Source organism: Felis catus, chromosome D2, assembly GCF_018350175.1.
Source record: "Felis catus isolate Fca126 chromosome D2, F.catus_Fca126_mat1.0, whole genome shotgun sequence".
NCBI lineage: Eukaryota > Metazoa > Chordata > Mammalia > Carnivora > Felidae > Felis > Felis catus.
This window is the reverse complement of record NC_058378.1, coordinates 53,309,871-53,333,228: the sequence shown is the minus strand read 5'-3', so window position 1 is coordinate 53,333,228 and position 23,358 is coordinate 53,309,871. Positions and strand designations below refer to the sequence as shown.

General features: G+C 43.4%; 1 long non-coding RNA gene across 5 annotated transcripts in view; it reads right to left on the bottom strand.

Moving 5' to 3' along the window:
- Window positions 1-23,358, bottom strand: part of LOC123380854 — a 109,053-nt gene that overhangs the window by 697 nt on the left and 84,998 nt on the right. For 3 of the 5 annotated variants that reach the window (XR_006587178.1, XR_006587174.1, XR_006587175.1), the window contains one exon: window positions 20,780-20,868. This is a non-coding gene — a long non-coding RNA (uncharacterized LOC123380854). Of the gene's footprint in view, window positions 1-6,867; window positions 12,415-20,779; window positions 20,869-23,358 lie in introns of those variants that run through there. The other 2 variants (XR_006587177.1, XR_006587176.1) reach the window with 1 other exon arrangement.

Here is a 23,358-nt window from a genome sequence, read left to right as displayed (position 1 = left end):
GAAACCAGGGAGCAGGCAAATACATAATGCAAATTCTTGAGATAAAAAATGATGGAGGGCAGGGTGTGGGGTGCTTATTAGATGCGATGGTCAGGGAAGGCCTCTCTGAGGAGGTCACTTCCGAGCTGAGGTTTGAGTGATGAGAAGAAAGCAATTTGAGTTTTATCCAAAATGCCATGAGGAAAGAGGATTTAGAGAACCTTAAGTGGGTTTAAGAGGGAGCTATGTGATGTGGGCTGACTTGTGAGTTTCAAAGCATCCGCTGGCTGCTGTGAGAGGGCAGCAGGGGTGAAGTGGGGGACACCCTGAGAAGCTGATGCTGCCATGCAGGCAAGTATGAGGGCAGCTGGAAGGAATGACTAGATTTGCCATGGAATGGAGGGCCCTGAAGTATTTCTGCAGTTCCTTCCAGCTGGAGAGTCTATCACCACCTTCAGCTGGGCTCAAAGGGAGTTTCACCCTCTTGCCTTGGAAGGATTGGGGTCATCAAGTCATAAGCAGCGACTTAATGGTGACTCCTAAGGACACTGAAGACCCAGACAGAGCCTTTGTTCACTTAAGAAACAAACAAACAAACACCCCACCCTTTTCACCAGGCAAATACAGAGATGCACCAGGGCTGGTAGTTTGGCCTGTGAGGATGATCTGAATTTGACCCCAGCAGTGCACTGGCTGCCAGATGGTATATGGCAGCTCTGTCCTCCAGGTGAGAAAGGCCATACCGCAAAAGTACACACACACACACACACACACACACACACACACACACCATTTAGCATTCTTTCAAAGGGTGACAGCCCCTCCACCCCACCAGCATCACTGCCAGCTTCAGTTCCTGATCCAACTGCTTCATTTCAGAAATGAGTAAACTGAGGCCTGGGAGAGGGGCTACAGCTTGCCTAAGGCCATAGCTGTGAAACGAAAGGGCAATGCTAAGACCTGGATTGTTCTGCCTCCCCAGGCTCCAAGGACCCAAGTGCACCTGGTCAGCCTGAGTCTACTGCCATCCTGGGCCTCCAGGGACAGCCTGGCTTCCTAGCCCATCTGGGTGTCCTTGACCCGCCCCCTGGTCAGAAGCATCACAGGGTAAAGGATTTCCGTCTGTGCCTGGAGGGAATGCTTAAGCACCCTGGGGAAGAGACTTTCTGACTTTTGCAGGCAAGGAATTAGGAGCCCTTTGAAGAGATTTCCTTCCCAGAAAATGAAAGGTTCGGACTGGCCGTGAGATGTCCCTTGGCGGTGCGCCCGCCCGAGTCTCCTCGCCCAGCTGCCCCTGCCTGGCCCGCCCCTCCCCTAAGATCCTGCAATTCCTGGGGAGTCTGATACCCAGTGACAGCCCAGGCAGGCCTGGGAGGGAGGCAGGGGCACCCAAGAATCCACAGCAACAAATGGAGAGAAAGCAAGTGGGGTGGGAGGGAAGAGAGAGAGAGAAGGAGGGAAAGAGGGAAGACCCAAAGGGGAAACGGAGGGAAAGCAGACAGGAGAGCAAGGATGGCCTCAGGCTCATCAACTTTAAGGTGCTGTCTGGGATCTAGACCCTTCCTCAATTCCCCATCCACATTTCTGGTCTATGTCTGTTCGGCCCCATCTATGTTCATTCGTTCATTCATTCACTCAGTTCATCAGTATCATTGAATGCCAGGCCTTGTGTGGGGTGTTGGGGCACAGACATGAGCCAAGCAAGGCAACGCCTGCCTCTGTAGAGCCCAGACAGACAGATAGCTGTCAAATCAATAAAATACAAATACAAAATAAAAAACAATAATAAATCCTAAGAGAGAAAAGAACAGCCAGTCTCTGAGCACATAATAGGGGGAAACGAACATCATATTTTGGGGTCCTAGGACCCTGAGATTGAGATAAGTTTCCTTCCTCCCAAGTTTTTGTTTTGAAAATTTCAAACCTATAGAAAACTTACAAGATTATTACAAATAATACCTTATCCCCTTTATCTAGATTCACCAATAGTCACCATTTTGTCACATTTGCTCTCTCTACATATACTTTGTTGTTGTTGTGGTTGTTGTTGTTGCACCATTTGAAAGTCATAGATGATTTTTTACCCCTAAACATTTCAGCATATATATTCTAAAAACAAAGATATTCTAAATAACCACAATGTCTTTTTTTAAATTTTTTTTAAACGTTTATTCACTTTTTGAGAGGCAGAGACAGAGCATTAGAGGGGGAGGGGCAGAGAGAGAGGGAGACGCAGAATCCAAAGCAGGCTCCAGGCCCTGAGCTGTCAGCACAGAGCCCAACGCGGGGTTTGAACTCCCGAACCGTGAGATCATGACCTGAGCTGAAGTCGATGCTTAACCAACTGAGCCACCCAGGCACCCCAATAACCACAATGTCTTGTCCCACCCACTAAGTTTAAGATCAAGAGCATCAGTATTCAAATTGTTATGAGCTAAACTGTATCTCCCTAAAATTCACATGTTGAAGCCCTAACCTCCCACCCCCGTACCTCACACGTTACTGTTATGTGGAGATAGGGCCAAACTTAACAGAGGTAAATAAGGTAAAACAAGGTCACACGCATGGGCCTTAGTTCAATATGACTGTATTCTTATAAGAAGAAGGCATTAGGACACAGATGTGTACATACAGAGGAAAGGACACATGAGGACACAGTGCCAAGGAAGCCATCTGCAAGCCAAGGAGAAGAAAAAACCAAATCTACAGATGCCTCAATCCTGGACTTCCAGCTTCCGGAACTGTGGACAATAAAATGTCTGTTGCTAAGCCGCCAGTCTGTGGTATTGCATTACGGCAGCACTAGCAGACTACTACATAGACTGTAATCAAATTTTTCTAATTGTCCCAATAATATTCTTTATATCAATTTTTTTTAATCCAAAAACCACTCAAGGATCACAGGTTCCATTTGGTGGTCAGTCTAGTCTAGTAGAGCCTAGAGCATTTCCATAAATCTAGAACCATCTTCCCCACCTTTTTCTTTCTCGTCTGTCCTGCCATTGACATCTTGGAAGAATCCAAGCCAATTATCTTGTACAGTGTCCCAGAGTCTAGATTTGTTTGGTTGTTAGACTCTGGTTTAATATTTGAGGCTTGGGCACTGCATGAGTGATGCCGTGTGGATGAAGCAGTGGGCACTTCGGGTGGAAATGATCTAAGCTGCCTTTCAGAACACTTGGTTCTCTGGCAGGCACTGCGCTGGGCATCCTAGGTGTATTCCATTCACAGAGGGTGATGAGAGGGTGTGCAGGCGGGAAAGTGCAGGGCTTTGGAAACACAAGGAGAGTGAGGCATGGAGGAAGAGGAATTTCATGATGGAAAAGGTAAACTGAAGCCAGAATAGAGACCTGATGAACGTCAAGTTAAGGCACCTGGTTTCATACTAAGGCTTTAGGAACCCTTGGAGGTATCTGGGGGCCATGCAGAGTCAGGGACATGCTTGTGATCAGAAAGCCCAGAGGGTTCGGGTGGCCTGCCCAAATCACACAGGGAGTAACAGAGCTAGAACTGGAGCCCATGACTCCTGACCCCCTAGTAGTTGTCTACACACTATTAATACTTTAGCTCAAGTGCTTACTGGATGGTTCGAGCACCCCCTTGGGAATCCCGGAGCTCAAGCTCAGGGAGGAGGAAAGATAGGACATGGAGGAGTTTAGTGGGAATCAGGGACCCCACTAGTCTCTAGAGCCCAGCTCAGACTGAGATGTAGTCTATGAAATTCCTGGTATACAGTAAGTGCCAAATAACCATCTGTCTCTTTCCTCCCTTTTGTTCTTTTGCAAACTGCTTTCACATTGCCTAGGCCATTTCTCCTAAAGAACAGCTCTATACAGTGATTAAGAAGATGTTCTCATTCAACAGAGTTAAAACCTGAGGCCCAGAGAGGTTCAGAAACAGTTCACAAAGGAGTTCACACTAGGGGTAGGGTGCCATGGTGGATTTCCCAGGATCCTCCATGGTGCCCTGTGTCTCTTGGACATTTCAAATTCCATGGCATTCTTTTATCTCTCTCCAATTTGCTGTATGAAAATAGAGTTGAGCAAAAAGGTGAAGCAATTGTGGACTGGGCTCTAGGTTTGCAAAAGAATTTTTTTTTTTTTTTTTGAAAACAGCAACTCCTTGCTTTTCAAACCCATTTGTGAGCACTGCGGCAGCTGTGCCAATGAGGTCCCGGTACAGACATTGAGCCCAGATGGGCCCAACCTGGAAGGATGGGGACAGCCAGGGTTCAGTGTGTCATATGGCAGTCACCACTAAATTCTAAGACCCATGTGCACCTGGAAGCCCCTTCCAGGGAGCCAGTGCCAGGGTGAAAATGGGCTAAACCACAGCCCAGCCTGTGGGAGAAGAAATGATCCCATCGCTGCTGGCCCTAAGGGAGGAAGGGGCCTCTGCCAGGTCCTGTGATTTTCTCTGGAGCCAGGCCCTGCAGGTAGATCCTGAGACCCATGTGAGAGCCTGCGGGCAGCCAGGCTGCCCAGGCCTGTGCCAGAGGGAAAGGCTGGTGACAAAGACAACCAAGTTATGCCCCCAAACCTTGGCTACACATGGCATTGATCACTATGAGACACTGTAGACCTGGCTTGGCATCTCCAGGGCCTGTGATGGGTCTGCAGGAGAATAAATAGGAGAGACACAGGTCATCAGGCTCAAATTCTCTGCCTGCCTTGTCTCCACCAAAACAGGCCACTCATCCACAGCACCCCTCTAACCCTTTCCCACATTCCCTTTGTTCCTGAAGAGGATGCGCTACAACATATCATCACCAACAATGACTTACTGAGGGGGACAAAGAGCCAAGCAAGACCTAATCCTTGCCACGAAGAGGCTTTCATAATGAAGTTGCTGAAGAGGAGGTCAGTCACCATAGCACTTTGATGGGTTAGTTTATGGGGAGAAAAAACAAGTGACAAATAATCCCAACATAGTACTTGGCCCAAAGCAAGAGCTCTGTAAGCTTGAAATGAAGTACAGACAAGAAAAGAAGCGAAGGAGGGAGGGAGGGAGAGAAAGGGAAGGAAGAAAGGGGAAAGGGAGGAGGGAGGAGGGGAGAGAGGAGGGGGGAAGATATTAGATAATAGTGACCCTGCAGCAATTGTTTGTAATGCTCTGGTGCCAATAGGAAACACTCTGAGTTCTGATATAAAAAGGCCACACAACTTTCAGGCACACAGCCACACAGCCACATCCACAACTGAAGCCACATCCACTTAGGCAGACAGTAGACCTCACTCTATAGTCTCAACCCCCAAATTCCCCATAGGTCTGCAAGGATTCCTTCACCAGTTCCTCTCCTCTCCTCACTCACTCAGGCACTGGGATGGACCGTCCCGACCTGCCACCACCACATCACATTCAGGTCACACTCTCAAACACACAACCACATCCCCAGGGATATGGCCATGCACACAACGCAATGTACAAAGTCAAACATGCAATGACCCTCAAACTAGACAACCACCCCTCTCTGTAACCATGTTCACAGCCACCCTCTCTTCCCAACCAGAATCACACTGATGGTCTCTACTTAGGCCAGATTCACACCCAAAGGCAGTGGTTGGGGCTAGACTGGCTGGAAGGGACCATATTCCTGTCTGCACCACAATTTTAGATGGGGATCAGGGCTAGATTTTGTGACAGGGATTCCTACCTTCCAATAAAGTTGTCTTTGCCTCCTAAAGAGTATGTGTGTTGGGAGTCGGGTGAGGGGCAGGTAGTTGGAAAAGAAGAAAGGGAGAGAGACAAAGAAGGAAGGAGAGGAGATACTCAGCCTGAAGTAATAGCACGGCCTCTCTGCCCTAAGCCTGCATCCTATAGCACCCTGTGAAGATGAGAACATTCCTCACAAGAGCAGGTATCTAGCTCCTGGACAGAGTCCTAGGTATCCAGGTTCTAGAATGAGGTAGATGTCTGGGTGGGGGGTGGAGGGGGGGCGGGGAGAAAAAAAAATCTGCCTCTCTGAGTAATCTCAAGGGACACATCCTGGTTCATTAAGCTTCTCAGAGCAGGGCAAAAATAGTAACAAATAGCATTTCACATTTGAAACACCTTACTGATATTGTCATCACGTTATTATAACCATGTACTTTCAATCCATTATCTCATTTTATACAACCTACCTTATTCATAATGTCTCAGCTCCTGTGTACTCTTGGCCAGGAGAAAAGAAATCTGGGTTCCAGTTCTTGGGAAGGCCACTTAAACTCCTGGAGCATCAGATTCCTCACCTTGAAAACGAGGGAATGCTCCAGACCATGCCTGAGGCCCCTTCCAGATTTAATGTTTCATGCCCCCATGCATCTAAAGCAGCACTGTCCAACAGAAATATCATGCAAGCTGTATACATATTTTAAAATTTCCTAGTCACCACATTAAAAAAGTCCAAAAAGTAGGTACAAATATTTTCATAACATATTTTGTATTTAACTGAAAACATCCAAATGATTAGCATCTATTTAGTAATCAATATGTACATAATTATATTGATATATTTTACACTCTTTTCTCATACTAAATCTCCAAAATCTGGTTTGTATTTTCCACTCACAGCACATCTCCATTCAGATGCTAAATTTTCATTGGAAATACTTAATCTGTTTTTAGATTTCATAAAAACGTACAGTTGTAAAAGTAAAAGGTAGGCTCCACATACCTAAGCTGTTCCAAACATATTTTATAAATGTTTCCAATACCTGAATCAAGCATCTGTTTTTTAATTAAAGCTAAATGAAATGTAAGGTTTCGGTCTTCGGTGGCACTAGCCTCATTTCAAGTGTAACCTAGCAGCATCAGGCCGGTGGCTACCACACCAGACAGCTGAGCAGTGGGGGCTGGAACGAGGAGGGCGGGAGTGGGTCCAGTGGGGGGGGGTATCCTGCCCTCTGTTCACCCTCCCTCCCCCCCCCCCCCACCAGGAGCACTGGACACACTGAGCTGAGAGTGATGGGGAGCGAAAAGGAGCCCAAGCCAACGTCATTCCATCAACACCTGCCCCACCGCCTCACTGTCTGTGCGCCAAGAAGCTAGAGTAGGGGCTGACCCACGTCGCCCACGGAAACAGTCTCCAGCTCCTTTCCAGGGAACGGTCGCCAACGTTTCCGCAGGCGGAGGCCATGTTTCCAGCTCAGACGTGAAGGCACGGGCAGGCGTCTGAGCTTCCTTTCCTCACTCAAAGGAATGCCCGCCGGGCAGCCGCCCAGGGCTGCAGCCCAGACTCTACGTGTCACAGCAGAGATTTGGGCTTTATTAGCACAGGATGGTGGGGGCCGGGGGTGGAAAGCAGGTAAAGCATTAGCATCAAAAAGCAAGGTCAACAGGACATATCCACTTCTGGCTCTGCATTCTACCATGGTTTCAAGGAGAGTGTCTGGATTTCAGAGATACCACCTGGAACCTCACAGCCCTGAGTGAGGAGAAGCCTTGAAAGACGCTTCCAGGATGATCTTCGATGCGTCCTAGAGCTGTGGAGAAAACTGAAAACCAGCAGGGCCTTCACACATGGTGTTATATCTTTGTGGAAAACCTGAAAGTCAACTAAGTTAAACAACTTGCCCAAGGTCATGCCGCTATAAAGCTGAAGTTCAAATTCAAGTCTGTCTGACTCCAAGTCTGTCTGCACTCTTTCTACTAATAATAGCTAATAATATTATTATCAGTGATGTCTGTTGAATGGTGTCACGTGCCCCCCACCATGCTGGATGCTTTGTAAAAGTAAACTCAGACTCACACCATCTCTCTGAAGGATGATGTCATGCCCATTTTACAAATAAAAGGGGAGGATCTTTTCTTGCCTCTTCCTGGATTCTGGTGGTTGCCAGCAATCCTGGAGGCTCCTTGGTTTCCAGCAGCAAAGCCCTATCCCTGCCTCTGTCCTCACATGGCCTGATCCCTCTGGATGTCTTTGTGACTCTCCTCTTCTTCTAAGAATGTCAGTCAGATTAAGGGCCCACCTACTGCATATGACCTCATCTTAACTGATGACATCTGCAACCTTATTTCCAAATAGGATCACACTCTGAGGTTCTGGGAAGCACATGAATTTGGGAGGACACTCTTCAGCACATTTCAGGGTCCAAACTTCAAAACTGACGGGAGAGTAGGTCAGCAAATGCTCCAGGCACACCATCCTTTGGTGGCACAATTCTGAAATTGCTCCATATGGTTTCCCAGAGGTTCCCCACTGGGACTGAGTCTCCGTTAGCCACAAGAACCCTCTCGTTAACGTCCCCATTATCAGCTTTTCTCATTGCTCTGTCTCGCTTTCCCCACTTCTTCATTTGGGCTTCCTGGGGTCACCTCCCAAAGAAACTACCGGTCTCCAGGTTTGTTTTATGGGGAATCCAAGTGAATCACTTACTTTAGGTTGAATGTAAAGAGAAAACAAACCTCAGGCCCTAAGTCTGTTCAGCATGCTCTGCCTCATGCAGGCAGCCAGCAGACTTTCCAAGGATTAAGATGACTGCTTTCTACTCCACACTGGTTTAAGCAGAATGCTTGCGGCCCCACAAACACTTTGTAAAGGACCCCCTGTGGGACGAAACAGGGTTGGAAGACATGGGATATCTGTCAAAAGATGGTAGCATCGTGTACAATGATTTGGCTAACAACTGTTGAGAATTTTATCAGTCAGTCCTGAGAAATGGTACCAGCATCAAGAAATGTTTTATAAACCAAGGAAATATAATATACTAGCACAGAGGAAAGATCTAAGAAAGGAAGAATATAGAATGGTTATAATGTAAATTAGGAATTTTCCAAGACTGTTATCTATTGCAACCATCAAGTCTGTGGGTTTGTTCACAATGGGGTCATCTATCACTGAGTTCAACATTTTTCAAAATGCGTCCTGCAAGATTTTCCTGAGAAAAAAGTCTCTCTGGCCCAATCAAGTTGATGAATGCTGATTACTATTTACTCTTCTTAACAAAGTATAGTTCATATTAGTAAATCAGGTTTTCTAAAATCTTTCTTTTGGAAATAAAATTCAGATTAATATTGCTCCCCAAACTCATTTTGCCATGTAACCCTTTCATCACATACTATCTATTTAATATCCTATAGAACCAATATTCCACAGGATCCACTTTGGGAAATACCAATCTATTTGACCTCTATGTGTGCAAAAATGTCTGCTCCAGCCCACAGGACACTTGTTACAGAGTGCTCCAGGGAAAAACTGCCCATTTTTGTCCACATCTCATGTCCACCCCAATCTTCAACCTCCTTTCTTCCTGTTTGTTCCTTTCTCCATTTGGTTTCGGTCACATGGATTCCTGGCCATGGGCTAAATTCCTCCCCGACCGCCATCATGGGTGGGCCTGACACGTGCTCTCATCATTGTTAAGCTGAACTTCTGAGCAGCCCCCTCATCCCTAACTCTCCCAGGAGAAGAACAGGGCAGGGAACCCTCCAGGGGATAGACATCTACATAGGAAGGGCTCCATTGCCCATGAGCATCTGTGAGCATCCACAGGCACTCAGCATGATTAACATCCTCCTGCTTCTCTGGAGACACCAAAACCACTTTCCAAACATGGGGTCTGTTATGGGTTGAATTGTGTCCCTGCCCCAATTCAAACATTGCATTCCTAACCCCAGTACCTCAGAATGTGACCTTATTGGGAAACAGAGCCTTTGCAGATATAAGTACTTGAGGCCACACTGGGTAGAGCAGGTCTTTAATCCAGCATGATTGGTGACCTTCAAAAAGGGGGAAATGCAGAGACGGCTGCACCCAGAGAGAGCACCATGTGAAGACTGGAGTGTCCTACTGCCAGAAGCCAGGAGAGAGGCCTGGACCAGATCTTCCCTTAGCACCTTCAGCAGGAGCACAGCCTGCTGACACCTTGACTGCATACCTCCAGCCCCCAGAAAGCGAGACAATAAACTGTGTTGTTTAAGCCACTCCACTGGTGGTACTTTGTTATGGTGGCCCCAGCACACTAACATGTGGGGGCAGAATCTCCTCCTGACCTCCTATTCCCTGTTCACCTGTTCCCGACCCAACTCCTTCAGAGAGAGGTGGAGGGGGGTAAAAGATAGCGCTGGCAGTTATGTGGATAGATTCAGGACCCCCCTCTGGCTGGCTCTTTACGTCCTCCTGACTTCCACTGTGTCTCTGACCTCTGTCCCATCACATCCCAGGCTCTCGTGACTAGCAGGAGTGGCACTCCCAGTTTCCCTCCCAGTCCTCTGGGCTCACTAGAGACCCCTGATGAAGGAACCACGGAGGTGGTTGGAAGTGCTGCCTGGCTGCCTGGCTGGAAAAGCATCACTGAGAGGGATGTGCTGAAGGCTGACCTCAGGGACAAGGATCCTGACTCACTCAGAGATGCAGCCAAAGCTACCAGCCTCCCCTTAGCACTTGATCAGGCTGGATCCTCCGCACTTGGGTTGTTGCTGTGGAGATGAGCAGGATGAGCTGCCTGTTTCTAACAGACAGAGCCACTGAATTTGGAGGTATCAGATAGACCAGGTTTCTCAAGCTCAGCACCACTGACACTTGGGCAGGACAATTCTTTGTTGCAGGGCTGTTCCATGCACCACAGGATGTTCAATAGCTCTCCTGGCCTCTACCCACTAAATGCCATTAGCCCCACTCCCCAATTTGTGACAACCAAAAATGTCTCCACATGTCTCAGTCTGTTCAGGCTGCTATAACAAAATACCAGACTAGGCAGGTACCTTATAAAATACAGAAATGGATTTCTCAGAGTTCTGGAGGCTGGGAAGTCCAAGATCAAGGCACCTGCATGGTCCTATTCCAGTGATGGGCCTCTTCCTGTTGAAAGGGGACACATCATTGCTGTGTCCTCATCTGGCAGAAGGCACTAGCAAGCTCTCTGGGGCCTCTTTTATAAGGGCACTAATACCATTCATGAGAGTTCCACCCTCATGACCTATGCATGTCCCACCTTTAACACTATCACATTGAGCATTGGGATTTCAAGGTATAAATTGGGACATGAGGTAGAGGAAAGAAATATTCAGACCATAGCACCAGACACTGTCAAATGTCCCCTGGGGCAAAATCACCTACAACTGAGACTCCTTGAGATGAACCAACCTTGATACTCTCTAATCTGAGGTCCTCACAATCTGAGGTAATCTTATTTTATTATTTCAATGATTTTAGGTTTTAAAAACCTATCTACCTAATCTCAGTTATATAAGAAAAACCTACAAAGCAAAAAATGACTAGAAGAAAATGCTAATCATTATTATCTCTAAATGTTAGGTAGTAGCTTTGCCAGCGGATTGTCTTTTCTTTCTACTTCTGTGGATTTTTTTTGTATTTGCTATATTGAGCATTGATTCATTTTGTACTTGAAAAAAAAGCCCTATTTTATGACTCAGGCATCTTCATGTTAAATGCAATAGTAAGACCCTATGCACACATGATAAGAAACCTAATTAAAAATCGGCAGAGCAAGATGATAAAGGAGAAAAAGCATGGTTTTCAGTAACTACCACTCACTCACTAGCCACGGGGATATTGTTAATATCCACCCTGCTAGGTTAAGCCATACCTGAATGTGGGAATATTTGTAACGCATCTAGAGAATGGTAGGGGTTTAATAAATGCCACTTGCAGAATTTGTCCTTTCAGCTCAAGGACCTACATCCATCTTTATTCCCTGCCTGTGCTAGTGTGGAATCCCCTCAACAGAAAGAGTCACCAGCATGACCTCGCAAGGCCCAGTACAATCTCCCTCGGCAAATGAGCCTTTCTTCTTGTTAGGAAGAGTATAATGGCCATGATTACTATCATTATTATTGTGACAGGCTGGGACCCACACTTTTCACACATGGCCTCTCAGCTTCCTCTCAACCACCCTCTAAGGCAGGAATAATGATCCCCTTTTTCAGCAATGGAGAATCCAGTTCAGGTTATGTAACTTCTCCAAGGCTACACAGCTGGTATACAGCAAGAGTCAGCATCAAATAGTCCAGCCCACTCATTTTACAGGTGATAAAACTGAAGCTCAGAGAATGAAGTGACTTGGTGCTCAAGGTCAGCCACAATGCCACGAACAAGAGCCAGATTCTTAGTGACAGTGTAATAGTCCACAGAACACACATGGGAAGTTCCTACAGGAGGAGGAGGAGGTTGGGGCTGCCAACATTTTACTAAGCAATTAATGAAGTCAGGAGGCAAGGATAAAACCATAGTTTCCAAAGTAAGATCTGGAGCCAGACAGCCTGAGTTTAAATCCTAGCTCTGTCTCTTACCAGCTGTATTATCTTTTTTTAAGTTTATGTGTTTTTTGTTTGTTTGTTTTTGTTTTTTAGTAATCTCTATACCCAACATGGGGCTCAAACCCACAACCCAGAGATCAAGACTCACATGCTCTTCTGACCCAGGCAGGTGTCTCCCAGCAGTATTATCTTGAGTAAGTTACTTAAAGTCTCTGGGCTCCTACTTCCTCATCTCTAAGAGGAAAATAAAAATGTATTTAAGAATAAATAAGTGAATCCACATACACACTTGGGACTATACCTGCCACATAATAAATACTCAATAAACATTGGGTATTATCAAACTTTGCACAGTGAGCTACTAAGAAATTAGGCAGTGACTAAATTTTTAGTTTTATTCCTTGCCAAAAAGCATTCTTCCCATTATTTAAAGTAAATCACTATCATTGTGAAAGACAGAAACATGTAAGGGAAATATAATAATCATCCAGAATGGTAACTAATTAAAAACAACAAAATCCCTTTTTCTTTGGGAAATTTCAAACATACACAAAAGTATAAAAAATAGTATAGTGAGCCTCCACGTCCATTCACCCAATTTTCTTAAATACCACCTCCTGGCCAATATTATTTTAGTTACAGCCTCATTTAATTTTCTCCCCTTCCACCTTCAATCTCTTAGAGCAAATAGCATGTGATATAATTTCATCTTTAAACATTTCAGAATGCATCTCTGAAACACATGAACTCTCTGTCCTTTTTTAAAGTTCTAATACCAATATCACACCTTAAAAAACTAACAATAAATATTTAATATCATATTACCAGTCAGTGGCCAAATTTCCCCCAGTTGTCACATAAATTTTACACAGTTTGTTTGAATCAGGATCCAAATTACATCCACATGTTGGATTGGTTAATGTTTCTTCAATTTCTTTTCATCTATAGATTCCCTCGCCATCTCTTCTTCCCCTTGCAATTTGCTTGTTTAGGAAACTGAGTCATTTGTCCCGTAGAGTCTCTGTAGTTTGGGTTTTGCTGATTGTATCCCTGCGGTATTACTTCACATGTTCCTCTGGACCATGTGTTCCTTGTAAATTAGTAGTGCTAGAGTCTTGGTCATTTCCGGGTTTGATTTTGTGCCAAGAATGTATTATGGAAGACGCAGTGGACTTCCACTGGAAAACATGTAATGTCTCTTGATCTGACCTTTTGAGAAGCGAGCAGCCTTTAATGAGCATAGCCCAGATCCACGAATTTTGTTAGAGGTTACAAAACAGTGATATTCTAAACTTATCAGTACTTTGTATTTTTCAGCTGGAATGTTTTTGTAAAAAGAAACTTACTTTCATCACAATACACAGTCTACATAGGAAAAGAAAGATAAATGCTTGATTCTTTCCCTTTAATGGCTATCTTTCAAAATAAAGATTGCTAGTATCTTCCAAAGGTGACAAGCAAATGCTGTTGCTATTGTTTGTTTCAGTATCATTACCAGTTGGTATCTATAGTATCGATTCATGGAAATGAACAGATTTTACATTGTTTCAGTCATTACAGTTATTAATCTCACAAATGCTTAATTTATCTGAAGTTTTTCTTCTTTTTCTTTGCTCCTAAGTAGAATTCATATTATCTGATTCTTAAACGTTTGGTAGAGTTTCCCTGTGAAACCATTTGGGCCTGGGGCTTTTTTGTAGGGAAACTCTTTATGTTTTGTATTTCTTCTTTGGTAATTGGTGTGTTAAGACCCTGTCTCTACTGTGATTACTTTATATGAGTTGTATTTTTGTAGAAAATTATCCATTTCATCTAGGTTTTCAAGTACTTTTGAATAGACTTGAAAAAAAACCAGACTCTTGCATTTTTCAGATTTCCTCTGCTTCGATGGTTTTCCCCACTTACCCACTGCTACCATTTCTAATTTAATGTGTCTATGCTTTCTACCATTTATTTTTTAAATTAGTTTAGCTGATCGTTTGTATATTGTATTGATTGTTTCAGCCCTGGGTTTATTTATTAGTTCTACTCTTTTTCTACTTTCTAACTCATTGATTTCTGTTTTTATCTTTATTGATTCCTTTCCTCTATACCCTTTTGGCTTACTTCATTGTTCTTTTCTATCATTTTGAGTGGGGTGCTGGATTCATTTATTTTTATTTGTGCTTATAGAGGTAAATGCTAAACTTTTCTCCTATTAGCTGCTTTCGCTGAATGTATTTTCATTATTTTCAAGGAATTCTACAATTGCATGTGGTACTTCTACCTCTGACCAACAGCTATTTATTAGCATGATTTTTGTTTTTTTAATTTTCAGATGAAATTGTCTTAGTTTTTCTATTTGTTAATAATTATTAGTTTCAACTACCTTGTAATCAAAGAGTATTCTTTCTGTTCTTCGGTATTTAGGTTTTCTTTGTGGCCTAAGGTACGGTCACTTGAGAAGAGGGTGTTTTCACTACTACGGAGGTTCAGACTTCCACACAGATCTATAAGAGCTACCTTATTGGTTATGAATTTCAATCTTCTATATCTTTATCATTTACTTGATCTTTCTGGGATGAGAGAGATGTATTCAACTCACCTAGTATTACTGGGTTTCTATTTCCCCTGCATCCCCGCATCTCCAGTTGGTAGTTGCATAAACAGTAACAACTGATATATCTTCATTGTGAATTGCTGCCTTTAGCATTTTACAGTCTCCTTCTTTGTCTCTGCAATGCTCTGTGATTTGAATTTCATCTTGTCAGATACCAAGATTGCAACTCTACTTTTAGGTTTTAATTTGTATTTAATATTTCTGTCTATCCTCTTATTTTTAACCTCAGGACTTCTTGTTTTAGGTATTCTCTTGTGTACAGCAGAATGTTGGATTTTGCTGTGTTAGCAAAACTGAAAATCTTTCTTTTATATAAGCAAGTTAAGCCCATTCACATTGATTGATAGGATTGATATGTTTGACCTCAACTCTGTCATCTTACTTTATCTTGTGACTAACTTCTAATACAATTTTTGAGCCCTGTAACTTTCCTTCTAACTTTGTAATCCCTTTCCTGGGCGAAGTTCCACATGATTCGCTTTTGTTTCCCCCATCCTTCGTGCTGTTTTTGATGCTGTTTTGTAGTTCACACTGATCATATATCCGTCTTGTGGTCCTAAAGCTTGGAAACCTCCTCAGCCTGTTAAAACACTTAAGAGTCAAAGCATTAGTCGGCTGCAGTGTTCCATCACGAATGAAGGAGTTGTTTAGAGAGACTCACCCAGGCTTGCCTGACTTAGGAATGAACCCAGAGTTTGGAAATTAAAAGACAAAGGGTGTTAGGAGAGGAGAGAAATGTTTCTGGGAGCGTTTCTCCTTACTTAATGAATTACTAGGAGATTTGTGGCTGCCCAGCCCGTTCGGGTAAGTCTTTCAGCATGTGGACCAGAAGTGTCATGGGCTTGCTCCACTATATCCTCGCTGCCCTTTCCGTGAACTGTGACACTTCCTGTCACCAGTTTATTTTCACTTCTCTCCTGGCAGCTGTCCACTGTAGTCGGCATGCATTTGAAATCATTTGCTACTTACTTGAGAATTCACGCTAGGGAGAAAGGGAAGAAAATAACCATTCCTGGGGACACCACATCGTCATGAATTTGAAAGAAAAATCAACATTGCAGAAAGCTCATTTCCACCTTTTTTTTTTTTTTTTTTTTTTTTTTGCCACCCAAATGACTGTGGATTAAGGACCCAGAGAATGCCAAATAAACTGTAGAAGGGAAAGAAAAGTTCAAGTCAGTTACCGGGAGGGGGCAGGGGGTGCCGTAACGAGGCCACAATCCCTTTGGGAGCCCTGCTCAAGCCAGGCAGCTCTGCAGGCCGCCAGGCCTCTCTCTTACGGCTGCTCTGGGTTCAGCGCCCATTCCTCCACCACAGGCAGAAGCCGCACGTGCTCAGGATTTTCTTGGGATTTTCTGGAGAGCTTTGGTTTGGTCTTGGAGGTGTAGGTTCTATTGTTTCTAAACTAGAAACAGGAAGCTGAAGTTGGGGGGGAACCTCAGAAGAAAGCAGTATGTTCGGTGGTCACTGCAAGAACTTTAGTTCAAATAGTCTTGGGTTCAGATCATACATAGGGCCGACACTATCTTTGTGACCTCCTGAGCATCAGTTTCCTCATCTAAACAATCAGGAATATGACAACATACAGAGCTTCTGTACATCTTAAATGAATTAATATTAAGTCAATGGTCCTCAAAGTGTGGTCCCCAGATCAGCAGCATCAGCATCACCTGGCAACTTGTTAGAAATGCAAATTCTCAGCCCTTAACCCAGGCCTACTGAATCAGAACTCCAGGGGTTGCCTTGCAATCAGTGTTCTGAAAGGCCCTGCAGGTGATTCTCCTGCCCAATGAAGTTTGAGAACCACCGGTGTAAGTAAAGCATCTAGCAGAGAGTCAGCAGCATATTAAGTCCTAGATAATTGGAGCTCTGAGCATTTTCATTACAATTCGGTCCCTGGATTTGATCGTGCCAGAGATAACTCCATCCTGACTTGCTGTGATGTGCTTATAGGAGATAATGAGGAATCATTTTTTCAAAAGTGAGTTGGAGTTGTATTTCTGTCACTTCCAACCAAACAAGTCCTGACAAATATATACCAGAAACAGAGCAAGGATCCAATCTGTGTCACCTGCCCATGTTATACATACCTGGTCCTATCTGGCGCTGGTGAAGCAGGCACACTGGGGAGTCTGTGGGCATGAGAAACTGAAGTGACTCCTTCAATTGCCTCCCATCTACCCACTCTGATGGCCCCCCAGGAGCCATCAAAGTCCTTACCCTAAGAACTCAGAATTAGGATGGAAAGAGAGTCTCTGTCTAGTCTCTGTCTAGAACTGTTGTGAATTCTGACACAGTGGGTAACTTAGCATCTGCCCCGCAGACCAAATATAGAGAGAGCTGGTGCACAATGTGAATGTCACAGAGGTCCAGACAAAAGCACAGCAAGAACTCCCTATGCCCATTTCCCACTTCCCAACTCCGCTGTGCCATGATGTATTCCTGCTCTTAAATTTAGCAAGATATTCTTGAATCTCATTAATAAATTACCTCTCTTTGCTTTTAAAAGTTCAAGTGTATTTCTTTACTTGCTTCCAAAAGAGCATGAATGCACACACAATCAAATGTAATACAATCTCAAGTGCAGAGGAACTCCCGCACTAGAGTACGAGGGAGGGCACAGAGTGGGTGCTAAACTGGGTTTATCCCCATTGATGCAAGTGGAGTATAAAGCATAATTAGACCGGAAAACAAAACCATGCAGAAGGGAGAGGACGGAAACATTTTTGCATCAGCATTATGTGGATGGATAGGCTCTTAGAAGAGCACCAGGGGAACCAGATACCTTGGGAGCACCCTAAGGGTGACTGTAACCAGGCCATGTGAGAATGTGGGTAGGATTATGATTAGGAAGGTGTCTTCAAGTCTCCTTATGGATGGAAATGAGAAATTTTGAGCTATGGCAGCTCTTACGATCAATCTGGCTGGGAAAACCACAAAGTAACTATTAGCCTCTATTTCTTGTGAACCTATTGATTCTTCCTTAAACATCAAGTAAGCGTTGTATAACCTAATAGAGATGAGCTCCTTCCTGGCTTAGCCCAAGCCAGGAGCTGCTGTCACTGAAACAACAGTCCAACAACCAAAAAATAATTATAAAATCTTTATCACTTTGTTCCCCCTCTCAGCACCCTTGGACACTGTAGATACCATTTAAATGGTTCTTTGTATTTGGGCACCTATCCATGTCCAGGTCTCCTTGAAGATGAACTCTTACTCTTGTTGGATGACTAAATGCCCCCTGCCTTCCAACTTAGAGGTAGATGGTAGTGCTCTTCCTGCCTTGGCTTCCATCAACCACCAGGAACTGGGTCCTCCATCAACTCCTTCCTTTGTCCCTATCACGATCTAATTTTTCCTGACATTCCACAAGTTCTCATTCTGAGAAGGCAATTCTTTTCTTTCTTTTTCTTTTTCTTTCTTTCTCTTTTCTTTTCTTTTCTTTTCTTTTCTTTTCTTTTCTTTTCTTTTCTTTTCTTTTCTTTCTTTCTTTCTTTCTTTCTTTCTTTCTTTCTTTCTTTCTTTCTTTCATCTTTAGTCTAAATTACCTGTTGCATAATAAATAACCCTAAAAATTCATAGTTCGAAACAGCAACAACCACTTATCATCTCTTACAGCTTATATTGGTTGGAAATTTGGGAGTGGCTCAGTGGGGCAGTTCTGGCTTGGAATCTCTCATGAGGTTACAGTCACATACTGGCTGGGACTGCACTGTCTGAAGACTTGGCTGGGGCTGGAGGATCCAATTCCCAGGTAGCTTACTCACATGATTGGCAAGTTGATGGTGGCTATTTGTTAGACCTTTGCTCCTCTCTACATGGACTTCTCCGTAGCACTGCTTGAGTGTCCTTGTGACATGGAAGCTGGCTTTCCCCAACATGAGAATTTCAAAAGTAAGAGTACCAGGTAGAAGCTATATCTTTTTTTTTGACAGTCTCAGAAGCCACATAGCATTACTTCTGCTACATTCTATTTGTTAGAAGTGAGTTACCAATGGCCCACATTCAAGGGGAGAGGAATTAAACTCTGCCTTTTGAAGAAAGGCATGTCAAAGAATTTATAGACATATTTTAAAATCACTGCAACAACCAAGTATCTGTTTCCATGGAAATAAAGGGGGAAAGACTATAGTTCCTTCTTCCCTTTACTGAATATTTAAATACCTATAATCAGGGAAGGCTAACAGGATTCAAATCCTGTGCCAATTCCCACTTATTGCTTGCAGCTTCCAAGGGCATTATGTTACACAGGGTTCTAAGGTCTCATTCAGGTCCAGCAGGAAAGAGTGCCAGGGTTGATTAGTGATGTCTGCCATAAATATCAGAGCAGTGAGTACAGGCATGTGAGTCAAGTGTTTGCTATTTCTGTGGCAGGTGTTTAACCTTGTGATAGAGACAAATGTGAATACCACATAGGCCTAGCTCTCCAACTGTTTACAGTCTATTTACTGAAGATTATAACTTCAGTCTTTTTTTTTTTAAGTAAGTTCCACACCCAGTGCAGAGCCCAACACAGAGCTCGAACTCACAACCTTGAGATCAAGACCTGAGCTAAGATCAAGAGTCAGATCCTTAATTGACTGAGCCACCCAGGTGCCCCTCCATTTACTGAGGACTATAATGGGCATAGTGAGCTACTCACTGAATTCCATTCACCCCTTCTTTCGTAGTGATGGAACTATAGCTGGACACCTGGGTGCCAGCAGCTACATTCTCTACTCTCCCTCGAACTTAGGTGTGACCATGTGACTAAGTTTTCTCCAAAGTAAGTAGCAATAATATATGCCACTTCTAGCCTAATGCCTTAACACTAGGCCATACCTAAGACATGGTGGAGAAAAATACAGAAGGAGCAAAGGTCTATGAACAGCCATGTGGTATGCCTCCTGGCCTTTTACATGAGAGAGAGAGAGAGTTAAATGTTTTTGCCCTTTAAGCAACTGGTCCTGGGGACCTTTTTCTTATAGCAACTAATATAACAAACACAGATGTGATACTTAATAAATGCTACAAAAATCTTTTTTTTTTTAATTTTTTTTCAACGTTTATTGTATTTTTGGGACAGAGAGAGACAGAGCATGAACGGGGGAGGAGCAGAGAGAGAGGGAGACACAGAATCGGAAACAGGCTCCAGGCTCTGAGCCATCAGCCCAGAGCCCGACGCGGGGCTCGAACTCACGGACCGCGAGATCATGACCTGGCTGAAGTCGGACGCTTAACCAACTGAGCCACCCAGGCGCCCCACTACAAAATCTTCATGTAGTACAAGATAAATACTCAAAAGACAACATAAACCGATGCAAGGACTAAATGAGTCCTACGGAATATTGGTGGTATTTTCAGCAGCAATAGCACCTAACTATAAATAGTAATGACCCCTAGAATTGTTGTAAGGGTTAAATGAAATAAGAAGTGCTTTCCCCGGTGCACAAAATAATGCAAATATTTAATAAATGTCAGCTATTTTGTTCTTATAAATTCACTTTTAAACACTGGTATCATGTTTAGGCAAAAGATATATACACCAAACTGTTTTGTGTGGCTTAATACAAATCTGCTCCATTATTCCATGTGTTTTCAGGGCCAGGTCTCTGTCTTGCCCACTAATCCATTACCTGATATGCAAGCAAGAGGACATCCAAGGCAAGAAAGCGAATGCACAACATGGATATGACCTTAGTCTCTAAAGAGTTAATTGTCACCATGAAATTAGAAAACTAAAACCATGAAAGAAATTTAAAGCATTAGAAGTGAAATCAGTTATTCCAGGTCTAAGCCAAGGCAGTCTAAGTATCAGACATGTATTAATATTTTTGAGCAGAGCTGCTGTATAAGCACGAAGAGATGCACTTAGAAGAGAAACACACACTGCACAAATACATGATGGCAGAGAATGCCCCTTCTTCTTCACAAAGATCCCTCAGGAAGAAGAGCACAATGCAATTATCAGGAATTATACTCTTGGTTCTTCCTCAGCATCAGGAAGAAAAACACCTTTACCTTTGTTCGTTCTTTCTGCACACTCTTTTGAGGCCCGGGACCCCCTCCGACAATCAATGTGCTGATGTGTGGAAGCTTGGAGGCCACAGCTGTGGGAAATGAGACAAAAGATATGATCAGTTCCTGCCCTCACCAAGCTTACAATCTTCCTGGATGCTCACACAGGAAAAAATAAAAGAAACAAACACAGCCAATGAACAGTTAAATCACACAACCCAGCTGAATGCTGCTGAAGGCAGAGAATGTTAGTGCTAGAAGAGATGATGGACTTGGTATTGGTTTTCTTCTAATGGTTGGTAATTGCTTATTAGTCCAACTCCTGCTTATATTGCATAAAAACATACATTCCAGAGCCAGGTAGAAAGAGATGAAAACTCACCACAGATTGTTTTTTGACTGGACAATGAGAGGGACTTTTTTGTTTGGGGGTAGTTTTGTTTTGTTTTGTTTTGTTTTGGGAATGGGGGTTGGTAAGAAGAAGGTGGTGGGGAATAAAAGAAACAAGAGAGAGGACTTTTGTGTCCCTCTTTCTGGGGCAAACTCAGAATGCCCTCGCCGTACCCCCCAACTCCCCTTTGACCTTGGGTTGATTCTACTCTGGTCTCTATTCAAGGAGAATCGAATGAACATATTTAAAGTGTCAGATAGCCTTCCAATATATTTGTTTTTACTTGTATATAAACTATCAAGGATTTCTCACTGGGATTTGAAGCTTTCAGAGCTCCCTTCCATTCCAAAGATGGCTTTGTCTTTTGAAAGTCTGAGAAATATCCCTTCAGCTGTATTTGAGATGTGAGAGAGTCAAGTTAGGGTAAAAAAAAATTTTTTTTAGCTTAAAAAAATTCTCAGACATTTTTTGCTAAGCCATAAATCAACAGTGGTTGAATTAAAACAGATCAAGCTTGGCTTGGAGTTAGACCTCCATGAGGTCTCTGGCTAAGCTTGAAGGGAAAAAAAAATAAGTTAATACTTTTTTAAAAACCAACTCCTGTGCATGTCCAGTTGGAAGAGAGCAAATCCCATTTAATGAGAGCCGGCTCTTCTAATCGCCCCTACGTTTGTATCTACATAGCATTTCTGCACGTTGGCCCCAAATCTGGTTTTCTGTCCCTTTCCTTACACATACACCAAGGCAGACGGGGAAGAAAATGGAACTTATTTAGAGAATCCAGAGCCCACATTTAAGATAGTGTGGCTTGCCTAGGGAATTGGTACGTAATCCTTAATATTAACTTTGGTGAGAACATAAATATTGGGTCTTTTGGTCCCTGGCTTCCAAGCAGCAGCTTCCAGAAAGAGCCTTCCATGATGGTCTACTCCCCAAGACAGAATGTCTGGACACTGGAAGGAGGCTATATAGGAAGCTGAGAATCTCTTTCTCTTCAATGGGTCAAATCTAATGGAAACATCTTTGTTTTCACAGCTAAAAAACAAGTAGAACGTCATGAATGATTTCCAGAGGCAGCACCTGCACAGAACCAATGCCTCAACTGCTCTGATTACAAATCCTTTGGACGTCTCTCTGAATAGCAACATAAAAGAAGTTTCCAAAGCCTTGGGTTTTGGAGGATGCACATTACTTCCTAGGCACTACAAGCATTTGCTTCTCTGGGTCCACAACCTTGGAACTTGTATTACTTAAGTAACATAAGCATTTCACAATTGTATATGATTTTTTTCTTGTCTTCTTTCTTTCTTTTGTAATTTTATTATCCATGTTTAATTTGGGGCAACATATTTCAAAGGAGCTGTCCCCAAGCCCCATCTCAAGTTATAACCATTAACTGATTCACCTTGCTTTCTTTTTCACTAATGTAATGAGCAAAACAGTCATTTCATGGACAATTGAAGCTCTGGAAAGCTAAAACCCAGGGAGATACTTCACTAATGTTTATATAGGATAGACAAATATCCATTAGACCTAAAAATCTCTGGTTGATTCAGTTATCAAACATAACTATAATGATATTACATAAAGAAAATGGAAAAGTCAGAGCACCTGGGTGGATCAGTCAGTTAAGTGTTAGACTCTTGATTTCGATTCAGGTCATGATCTCATGGTTCGTGAGATCAAGCCCCACATCTGGCTCTGCACTAACTGTTAGTGCAGAGCCTGCTTGAGATGCTCTCTCTTTCCCTCTCTTTCTGCTCCTGCCCTGCTCACACACGTATGTGCTCTCTCTCTCAAAATAAATAAACATTAAAAAAAAAAGAAAAGAAAATTAAAAATTCTAAGTGCAAAAAAGTTGTATTTAGTCTCTGATCTGGACTATCAACCTGTTGCTTTGGCTCTTTTAAGCCAAGTTTCGAAGAAGGTCTTCAGAAAACATGTTAATACACTATCCAGCTTATAGGATGTTAGCATTATGCAGCCTATAAGATTGTTAAAAGTTACATCTTTTAAAAAATATTTTTAATGTTTATTTATCTTTGAGAGAGAAAGAGACAGAGCATGAGTAGAGGAGGGGCAGAGAGAGACAGAGACAAAGAATCTGAAGCAGACTCCAGGCTCTGAGCTGTCTGCACAGAGTCCGACCCAGGGCTTGAACTCTTGAACGACGAGATCATGATCTGAGCCA